The sequence below is a fragment of the Sphaeramia orbicularis genome, chromosome 2 (genome assembly GCF_902148855.1).
Source record: "Sphaeramia orbicularis chromosome 2, fSphaOr1.1, whole genome shotgun sequence".
NCBI lineage: Eukaryota > Metazoa > Chordata > Actinopteri > Kurtiformes > Apogonidae > Sphaeramia > Sphaeramia orbicularis.
In genome coordinates, this window is record NC_043958.1 from 6,916,249 (window position 1) to 6,928,690 (window position 12,442).

A 12,442-nucleotide genomic window follows, 5' to 3' on the forward strand; every position below is an offset into this window, starting at 1 on the left:
ACTGTAGATAAGAGGGTCCAAATAGGTAAGTATAATAGCGTATTAGGGCCACATAAGAAAATAAAAATGCTTGTCACTACGAGAATAAAGTTGTTATATTTCAAGAATAAAGTCATCATTTAACGAGAATAAAGTCGTAGATTAAAAAAAACTTCATTATTTAACGAGAATAAAGTCGCTATATTTCGAGAATAAAGTCATTTAACGAGAATAAAGTCAGAGTTTTAAAAAACTCATTATTTAACGAGAATAAAGTCATTATATTTCAAGAATAAAGTCATTTAACGACAAAGTCGTAGTTTAAAAAACTCATTATTTAACGAGAATAAAGTCGTTATATTTCACGAATAAAGTCATTATTTAACAAGAATAAAGTCATAATATAATGAGAAAAAGTCGTACCCACTCATTGAATAATGCAGAACTTGGAACATTTTGTGCAGTTCTACTTTCATTTGGGGTTTACGCACAAAGGCCAAACACTGAGCCTATCTCACTGTCAACACATTGCTGCTTCGCTCGTTGCCTTCACTGTAAAATCGGAAACTCTGTCGAATTTTCCAAATATTACAACTTTAATCTCATAAATGCACAACTTCATTCTCGTTAATTGAGGGTTTTTTTTTAAACTACAACTTTATTCTCATCAAACAATGACTTTATTCTCAAAATATAACAACTTCATTCTCGTAGTGACACGCATTTTTTTTTTTTCTTATGTTGCCCTAATACGCCGTCGTAGGCAAGTGAAATAAAGTCAAAATTGGATGAACCAAAGTAAGCTAACTGCGTTTTTTTTAGTTTAGATAAGAGAGTCCAAATAAAACAAACAGAGCCAAAATTCACCCACAGCTGCTGGTGGTATTACACTTAAACATACTTCCTCACTGGCATTAATTGCTAATGTTTTTGCTCCTTGCACAATGTAGGTTCATACAGTTCATTTTGAATAAGCAGAACATGTTTTTAAAGGATGGAGTTATTTCTGTAGGTTTTAACATGCATTTACTGAAGTTTTTTTTTTAAATCATAATTAAAGAAACAAGATTAGACACATACGCTTAATCAGCAAATGTATGCAGTTATGACACCAAACAGCCCACTTTTCTATTGTTCTATCCACAAACTGATTGATGTACATTTAATAACTTGTTGGCATTTCTAATTAAGGGGGGTATAGCTGGCTATCTGCCACTAAATATCATGTTAGATCATATTTAAAGCCACTGAGCCAGACATGTTTTCCATTCAGATAGTGAGTGTAGATCATGGCCCGCAGGTTTCCACCATCATTAGCGGTTTAGACGAAGACAAACCACTGGAAGCTTTGTTTTCATTATTGCATTCCCAGCCACCACACTGATTTAATGTAGCCATCATTCTGTTCTTACATCAATAAATGTCTGTTTAGCCACTCTATTTACTATCAAAACAGATGTGGAACATTGATCTAATCTCAACACAACCAGGAAATAAGTTGTTTTACGAAGGACGACATGTAATGATATTTTATTGGGGCAACTTCTGTGAAATCTGCAAATACTAAGCAGTGTATTTATAACATTAAATGCTCTAAAACTACATGATCTCGTCTACTTTAATACTCTTATCATAATGACCATTTGTTCCCCTACAGTCTACAGGAAATGTCTGAGCCCAAGCATTGTAATTATAATTTACGGGGAACTGAAATCTTTAAGAAAATTAAGTGTAGAACAAACATAAGGGGGCACATCTATGGAATAATCTGGATCAAAACTTAAAAATGTCTTCTTCAATTTGTGCATTTAAAAGGATGTATAAATCTAGTATAATAACAAAATATAGAACATTATCTGAATAAGTGAATAATATAGAAGAATGCAGAAAATACAATATTATTGTGTTTTGCCTGTTTGTAATTAACACAGACTATCATATCATAATGAAGATATATTTTCACATTTATTAATAATTGTATGTGTAGTAAATAAGTAAAGTGCATATAAATACTATAGTTTATATTAAAAAAGGTTGATTATGCAAATCTGATTGTGTGTGGAGTGATAAAAAAAAAGTGTATGGTGAATGGTTTACATGGATGTTTTTGTTATTGTAAAAATGTTAAAAAAAAAAAAGTGTTTTAAAGCAAAGGAAGCTGAATCAATGTAATTATTAGTTTGTAATAAGGGGATGGAGTCTAAAAGCTGTATTTCTTCCTACTTTGTTTGTCTGTGTTGTATGGTTCTTTGTTATCTGATGATTTTATGTGCTCAAAATAATACTAAACTAAATAAGTGATGTATTTATACAAGTTTGTGTATGCGGAACTTAAGTCATTTAAGTGATTTATTGCTATTATTATATTATCCTCTATATTTTTTGTGTTTTTCAGTAAAAGTCTGGTATTTTCCTGTATTCACTGATCATGCCGATGTTCACGAAAGCACAGATTAAAGTTGAGGGTTATTCGATCAATAAACAGAGAAAAATGAAGAAAAAGTTACTGTTTCAGCAAATCTATCATTAACTGAACATAAAACAAGTGTCCATCCACTGTCACTGAGCCAACTCCATGGGTTTTACTGGGGAATCAATGTTGTAGAACAGGGGCATCAAACTCATTTCAGTTCAGGGGCCACATACAGCCTAAAATGATCTAAAGTGGGCCGGACCAGTAAAATAATATAAATAATGGGATAAGAACTTTTGAGTGAAAAAAGTAAATTCCGTCATGAAAGTGTTTACATCTACGAATTGCAAACATGAACAAATATGAACCAAAATTTGTTGGTAAAATAAGTGCAATATTAACAATATTACGCTTTAGTTTATCATTTATACATGTGAATCACAACTTGGACATCACAGTGGATCTACAAATACGCAAAACATTAAATAACAAGGAGAATATTATTAAAAATTCCACGTACTGCTCTTAAGACATTCAGATATTCACATTTTTTGTAAAAGGATAGTCTGTAAATGTAAACATTTTTATGTAATTTTACTTTTTTTTTTACTCTAAAACAAAGAGACAAATTTACAGTTTTCATTATTTATAGGTTATTTTGATAGTATTTGACTGGTCTGATCCACTTTAGACTGAAATGATCTAAAATGATTTTAACATCCTTGATTGTTAATATCTTCAGTGCAATTTTTGTATTTCACAAATTCATCCCAGGGGCCGGATTGAACCCATTGGCGGGCCAGATTTGGCATGTTTGACACCTGTGTTGTCGAAGATGACGGCGTTTCCACAAACATCCAAATGGGTCATATCTGATGACCATGAAAAGATGACAAACCAATTATTTACATGTATTGATAGGATGAGTGGATCAGCAGATATTAAACAGTTTAGATCAGTAGATGGTTTTGGTCACCAGTGGATATTTGGGTCTTTATGGGTTAAGGGGCCTGAGGTGTCAACGGGTGGAAATGTAAAATGCGACATTTCTGATGGCAGCAGTGGGCAGCGTCATGTCGAGGCAGGCTAAAGCAGATGTCGACGCAGGAAGAGTAGCCAAGTGAAATAAACTATGACACACTTCATGGTCTAATTATACCACGAGATCCTCTGTAACACATTCCTTTTGCATCCTGAGCACACCCACTTCTTACTGCGGCTACTAATTTATACGACACAGCACATGGGTTTTATTAGCCCCATTTGTTGTCTGCTTTCATAAAGTATAGGATGATATATTATGAAAGCGGCGCTGTTTGGCCACCCAGAGGGATGGTGTGTTTACATGTTATGTACACACACCTACAGTAAATCTGACAGGCTTGATGTGTGTTCAATGCAGCCAAAGAAAACAGCAGTGTAAACTGTGAAGACTGAGCGTCAGGAGGAATGCGCCCTCACATCCTCAGACACTAAATTAGCATTTTATGATACCTATTGTTTGACAGTAGTTTTGTCGTTGCCTTATTTGGCGAGATTAGTTTCCTTTAACCACCTACATTAGACCTACGTTTCCCAGAAAACCTTTCAAACCTGGTGCTTTAGCCCACCTTTAAGAGCAAACATACCAGGAGAATGTGTACTAAATTACACCAAACACATCCAAATAGGCCACATATATATATATACACACCAGTGTGACTACATTGTATGTATTCACTCTAATCAATGACTAGATCTGCACATAATATAATATATGCACATAATATTACAGTTTTTGCCCTTATTCTGACAAAATTAGAAGTAAACAGGATTTTCCACTGGAGCTGAACTCATCCTCCCTCTTTCATTCCTTCAAACACCCTCTTAAAAATGTCATCATTTTTTCATATCCATAAACCACTCCTTTGTCATAATGGTGAACAGACCACAAACATGGACTCATCTTTGGTTCATTTACAGTATTTCTACCAGAAAGGAGATTTGTCTTTACCTCATCTTACTGGAAACAGGGTTCAAGTAATGCAACCAACGGGTAAAAAACACAAATGAAACTGAACGTGCTTTATACATGTCCAAAACATCATCATAAAACCTGAATAATATTGTTCATGTTCAGGTAGTATAGTTCAGTATATCATCTATAAATACACCTATAGGTCGGTCAATATATCTGCAAATATCATACAATATTGGTATAAAAGATGGAATTTCACTAATGGAAGTAGCCAGCGTCTGATAGAAAAGTAACCTCAGTGGAAAAATGACCCGCAGGTCAGTTTTCTATTATAGAATTCTGGAGTTCTGGCCCCCCTTATGGAAAAGTGACCTAAATTTGTAAAAAAAAAAAAAAAAAAAAAAAAAGTTTATTTGAGGCATATATAAACACAAAACCTGTTATGAAAAGTACAAAAAATGTATTAACAGTCATGCATTGCACAAATGTACAAGCACATGATATAATCCATCTATTTGTGAATCTGGATTAACACCTGTTGTTTATTCAAAAAACCTGCTATTGATTCAAATCCATTAACCTTAACGGCAATCTGTTTTCACCCATTCAGTGTTACATAGTTTAGGTTACAATACTACAATATATATATATATATATATATATATATATATATATATATATATATATATATATATATATATATATATATATATATATATAACCTATTTTTTTCCACAGTTTTTTCATAATTTAGGGTAGATTTCATGTCAATGATGTCCAACAACTCCAAAATGAAAACAGATTATTTACTTCAGTGGCTATAGTTTCTGGTGAAAGTTTACGAACTTTATTCAAATTTTTGCCACCTTAGGAAGACGAGCAAATTCTCTGTTGTCGCGGAGTATGCAGCAGGCTTGACGTCAGAGCATCTTTTATGGTCGCGTGGAGCATTGTGATATTTGTTACTTTGCAGCCTTTGCACAGTCCATGAATCCCTGTGTAAATTTCATGTGTGGGAGTGTGTCCGCATCCAGTGTGTCTGTACATGAATGTGTCTGTGTAGAGTGGAAACCACAGCCCAAGTGAAATTAGCAGAAGATGAGGATGAGGATGAAGAGTGTGTGATTATGAAGGAGGGACCGACGGGCCCTGGAGGAGGGAAAATCTGAGACCAGCGCACGCCGTTACCATCACATACGCACGGAAAAACACCTGCCTCCACTGGAAGAACATATAATATACCTGACATGTGCAACTACAGCAGAAAACTCCACCATGCAGACGAGACCTGATATTAGTTCGCAGCTCCTTCTGTATAAAAGACAGGTCTGTGCACGATGAGCAGAGTTTGCATCCAGTTTTACAAACCAAACAAAGACCAGATCACGTCCAGAATGAAGCACAGGCTGTACAGTAGGTCTACCAGCTATTCAGACAGTAATTCCCAATCAACAAGTCCAGACATTCACATCGACCACAAGTTCATTCCAGCCTGGAGATCATGTGTCACCGCTGAGTCAGATCACTTCATCAACACAAGGTGGTGATGATGATGAAGAAGAAGATGAAATTAGAACCACAAATCAGCATTTTCCTCTACATTTGGGCCTGGCATCAACACACACTCAGCATTTAAGTCACAGAAGCAGACATTCTTTCAGACGAAGTGAAGATGCTATAATTATTAACCCTTATTTAACCAGGAAAACAACATGACTTGCTCAGATTAAAAATCCTGTCCTGTTTAAGACAAACAAACAAACAAACAGACAGACAGCAGCAGCAGAAGTTACAGAAAGTACAAATTACATCCACACTAAAACCATACATAAAACACCAAACTAAAAACATACACATAAAACACCACCAATAATGTAAAAGGTACTGAAAGTATACAACAGTGTGTAAAAACTCTGACTGCATATGGTTGTATTTTTATGACTTCATGCACCAATTGCATGTATTTCTATCAACATATAACATATAAACACATCTAAAAATGTAATTAACTTAAGTTTACATCATAATTTGGCACTGATTTTAGGAAATAGTACTCAGATCCTTTACTAAAAACTACCTCCAAGAGAAATTAATGATCACAATAACTGCACGTTTATTTATTTTTTTTGTTTTGCAAATATGATCAATTACTGTATTTTTGCATGACTTTCACTGATTATTGCAGGAAATATTGAACTACATGTCACCAAACTCACATTTTCCTTTCTGTAACAATTTATGAGGATTCCAAGATACATAATTTTAGTATTTTTTGTGGTATTCTTATTTTGCTTTGAGTATGAAAAAAGGAAAGGTTTCTGTGAATGTCCTGAATACTTGACTTTGTTGGAATTTTTGTCATATCACTGAGTTATCATTCTAACTGGAAACTGCCTTCAACTAAAAAATACATCTTTTTTATGCAATAGATTAGATTAGATTAGATTAGATTAGATAGAACTTTATTGATCCCTTGGGCAGAGCCCTCAGGAAATTGAGGTTCCAAAAGCAACACAGCAACGAATACGAGAAACCCCGCAAGAAAAAAAGCAATACAATAACATAACTATAAAAAACTGTAGTGGAAAAAAAACAAACAAAAAAAAAAACAACAAAAAAACACCATTGCACATTGGAAAGTACTAGCAGTAACAAGTGGCAAAGTAGCAGTGATCATAATAATAATAATAATAATAATAATAATAATAATAATAATAATAGTAATAATATATAGTTTATAATATAATATAATGTAATGTAAAAACTGATTTTAATACTGACCATAAGTCTTCTATTAGTTTATTGAAGACTTATGGTCAGCATTAAAATCAGTATTAACAATAATGTTATAGTGTGCACAATATGTATATGTATATATGTATATATATGCACTTAATCCTCTGAATTCACCATAAAAACACATTTTTAAATGATCGTTAATGAACATACTAAATACTCTATGTAACACTAAATCATTTTAATGTCATACTTCATGAATGTGGAGTCAGTCTGAGCTATTTTCTATTAATCAGGCAACATATTCACCCATTTATGCATTCAGCTTTTTCAACTTTTTGTAAGGAATAGCCCTTAGATTCGAATTGAGAACAGCACTTCCTCTGCAGACCTGTCTTACTTTAAACAAAATCTTGTTAGTTAAAACAAACAAACAGCTGTATTACGACAGTTTTTTAGCATCTAGTGGTGTGTTAGTGTATACTGTTAACCATAAAAGCTGGAATAATTTAGTTTTTTAGTGCAAATATTTTATTAGAAGTTTATGGGTAACAGTGCACTTCAGTGCTTTCACAAACAAACACTGAAATCCTGCTTATTTGTTATTGTTGCATATTGAATATTATACATTAATAGCATGTAATGGAAAGTAATTCTTGGTGTGTTTTTTTTTAACTTAACTTAATGCACATTAAAAAAAAAAAAATAAAAATCTAAATGTCAATGTTCCACAAACACTTTCTTACTGTATGACATGTTTTGTATTATTATTATTATTATTATTATTATTATTATTATTACACACAACGGTAAGTGTCAAATAAAAAGTACACTATTTGTGTTTAAGAAATACTTTACATCTAATAAAATAAAACTCACAGAATACAGGTTTCTTCTTTTTTAGTTAATCCTTGGTGTTTTTATGGAGGACAAACTGGGACCACTGGTTTACCTGTGCGTTGACACTGGACGGGTGAGCCCAGCAGCTGGATGCACGCGCAGATCTGCAGGACCCACCACGACCACCTGGTGCGTCCACGCATCCTTCAGCCCGTGGGTTTATCAGTGGAAAACAAGACAGAAATCACGCGTACAATCCTCCGGCACCAGTGTTCATGTCCACGCACTCCAGCTGATTCTGAACCAAAGCTCCGACAGCTCCGCGCGGACAGACGGACTGACTGTACCTGCCCAAGTCTGCGCGCACCTTTACGCACGGCAGAGCGCACGCATAGCACTTCCGCTATAGGATTTTCTAAATAAAAGACCCGCTGGAAAACAGATTCTGCAGCCCCACTACTTCCTGAACTACAGGTGGGTCTTTTATTTCCTGTCTTTCATTATTGGATGCACTGATTAATCCAGGTGTGTCTGCTACTTCTTGTTGTGACTACTGATTAATTAGGCACACCTAGATTAATTAGTGTGTCCAATAATGAAAGACAGGAAATAAAAGACCCACCTGAAGTTCAGGAAGTAGTGGGGCTGTGCATAGAGCCCACTGGGTCAAAACACAGCATGTCCCATCAGAGCGCGAACTTTAATCGATTGCCATTCCAACATTTATTTCAATATAAAGTAGCTCTTTGTGTTGGATAATCCCTTATGGTCCAACTAAAGCAAAAATGAATTTAAAAGTAAAAATGTGGGTCTCTTTGCAACACTAATCTGTCAAATTGTCTCTAACATGTCCCGTCAGAGAGACTTCGAATACTGTGTTTTGGCCCTATTGTATTTTTTTTTATTTTTTTTTTAATTTCCTACAACTTTATTAAATTCCAGGTGTACAGTGTAGATTGCATGTTTTTTGTGTTTGTTTGTTCAAGTTAAAACAGGAAGATTATATTATTTTTTAAACAACAACAAACAATAGTCTACAAACTATTTTATGTGCAAAATCTTTCAAAAACTGAATAAAAATGGCATTTTCCAGCTGTACACATGCACATAACTAACACAATCATCATTTACAGCTTCCCATTTCAGATGCTCTGCTTTTATTTTGGAAGTATTTCTGTACTTCCTCTCAGACCTTAAACACATGCAGCAATTAACTTTGTAAAGGCATTAATCTGAGCCTAATATCCTGCAGCTACGTAAATTGGAAGTGAAGAAGTCATGAGTGTTAGACCAAATGACAACTTAGATTTGTACAATATGAGCAGAATTCAACCTACAGTTCCAAAATAAAGGGTTAAAATGTCTATAATATTTTACATTTCATGAGCGAAAGGAATTTAGATAGTTTCAGTGCTTAAAATGGTAAATCTTTGTAGCAGAGAATGACAAAATACTCAATATTTAAAAACAAAAACACATATCAGTGTTGTTTTCATAATCATGTACTAATTGTTAATGCTAGGTACAGTGTGTATCATAATGGGTAAAATGCAGACTGAATTCCCCTACAGGAGTAATAAAGTTTTTAACATTTAACCATTGAAAAATTACCAAAAATGAAAAAAAAAAAAAAAAAAAACAAAACACAAAAAACCTAACTTGCTTAAAATATGTCCCCATTAGTTAACACTAATTATCAATAAAACATTGTAAATAACTTCAACAATATAAACAAAGGACAAAATGTAACATAAAATCCGTGTTTCTAGAGAACTAAAACCACATTATCAATAATAATAATAATAATAATAATAATGGATTGGATTATATAGCGCTTTACATTATTGATCCATTATTCATTCGCTCTCACATTCTCCCTCTGGTGGTGGTAAACTACATCTGTAGCCACAGTTGCCCTGGGGCAGACTGACAGAAGCGTGGCTGCTAATTCGCGCCTACAGCCCCTCTGACCACCACCAAACATTCATACGCATTCATACACCAGTGGGAGTGGCACTGGAGGCAAGGAGGGTGAAGTGTCTTGCCCAAGGACACAACGGACTGACTAGGATGGAGCAGGATTCGAACCGCCAACCCTTCGGTTATTGGACGACCCACTCTACCACTTGAGCCACTTTTTCCTATATACACTAATATGATGATTCATTCATTCATTGTCTGAACCCGCTTTATCCTCACTAGGGTCACGGGGGTCGCTTGGAGCCTATCCCAGCTACATAGGGGCGAAGGCGGGGTACACCCTGGACAAGTCGCCAGTTCATCACAGGGCTGAACATATAGAGACAAACAATCACTCTCGCATTCACACCTATGGGCAATTTAGATTAACCAATTCACCTATCAGTGCATGTCTTTGGATGGTGGGAGGAAGCCGGAGTACCCGGAGAGAACCCACACAGACACGGGGAGAACATGCAAACTCCACACAGAAAGGTCCCACCCCCCGTCGACTGATGTTGGAATCGAACCCAGGACCTTCTTGCTGAGAGGCACGAGTGCTAACCACTGCACCACCGTGTCGCCCTAATATGATGATACCATTTACAACTTATCCTACCAGATATTAATACCAGATATAAATTTAAAAAAACAAAAACACATATACATATATAATATACATATAATATTCTATATTGTCCTATATAGTAACAATATATTCATATATCAATATTTAAACTAGATATTTTCAGCACATATGTGGCAAAGGCCCCCCCCAGCCCTTTCCTCTCTGTATTTTGTCAAAATCATTTGTTTGTATTTGTTTTTAAACTGTGTGATGTTTGCTTTTCCAGGATACTCCACTACAGTTGCCCCATTTTGTGACCTCAGCTCAGGAGTAAACTTTATGAGCTCTCTGGGGCCCCTCATAGCCCCGGGCTCCAAGCAGGTGCCTGCCTTGGCCTTTCAGAGTTCAACACAATCTATTTAGTCTAAAAGAAGTGCATGCATTATGACTAAAGGAGTGCAGGTCTCTCATACATGTATCACTTACCAATAATGGAACTATTTTTCTTTTTTTCTAAAGCTTCAATATGTCAGATTTGGTAGTTCCTGAGTGCTTACATGAAGTTTGATTCATATTTAATTTTATTTTACTAGTCCCTTTTTGAATGTTATTTGTTCTTCAGCTCAAAAAAATAAATTAAATCAAAAAACTAGTGATGACCCGATCTGGATTTTTTTTTGCTTCCGATCTGATTTTTTTGGGGATTAGTTTTGCCGATACCGATCCGATCTTTTTACAATGACATTTTGATTTGAATTTAGAGTCATTTTTTATTGGTTATTACATTATTATTTTACTGTAGATCACAGTTGGGCTGAATGTGGAACCTGAACTAAAACAAGTATGATACCTTTGACTATTATTAACTTTAGTCAGAAAACAGAACACAACTCAGACACTTAAAGGAGCAAACATCTAAAACAAGCCAATAGCACTGGTCTACAATTTTTATTTTTTACAGTATTTTTTAAGAAATTATCTGCTTCAGAGATTAAATGTGCTAAATGTTATGTGTTTTAATCAGATTCATTGGAAAACAAATGATAAAACTGCTGGTTTGCTGATGTTTTCAAGGTATATGATAGTGTTATTATTACACATATATATTGGTTTATGTACATTTAAACTATAGATTTATAAATCTTCCACTGATAGAACCTATAAAGTGAATGTATTATCCTGTGCAGACAGTGTTTTGAAGTAAATCTGGTAGCTCGGAGACAAATATTCATTTTGAGTAAACCCCATTCTCTCATTAATTCTCAAATTTCACATTTTGACCCAAGACTGCACCTTAGAAACTTCAGCCAAGCAGCATTTACGACTGGATTTGTTCTTTATCAGTGACTCACACATGGTAAAATTTCACTACTTTTATTCTGATAGCATTTTACTTGTAGACCAGTGTATGTCATGAATGATTTAATAAAACAAACAAACAATGAGATAAACTTTACATCGCTAAGCTAACGCTAATGGCCCAGGGTTTAACAGGATAAGGCTCACTGAGCATCACACAAGAACATGTAAACCTTAAATTCATTTATTTTCCAAACCAATTAATCTTCCAGAGCACAGGTGTCAAACGCGCAGCCCGGGGGTCAAAATTGGCCCACCAAAGGGTCCAATCCGGCCCTTGGGATGAATTTGTGAAATGCAAAAATTATACTAAGATGTTAATCATTTTAGTTCAGGTTCCACATTCAGCCTCAGGTGGGTCAACCTATAAATACTCACAACTCCAATTTTTTTCTCTTTGTAAATGTAAATGTTTTCATGTATTTATGCTAAAACAAAGTATAATATAGCAAAAATATCTGAATAACCTGAACAAATATGAACAACCTGAAATGTCTTAAGAGAATTAAGTGCAATTTTAATAATATTCCACCTGTCACTAAATGTTTTGTGTATTTGTAGATCCACTGTGGTCTGTAAGTTATAATGTACATGTGTTAATGATCAACTGAAGCATATTATCATTAAAATT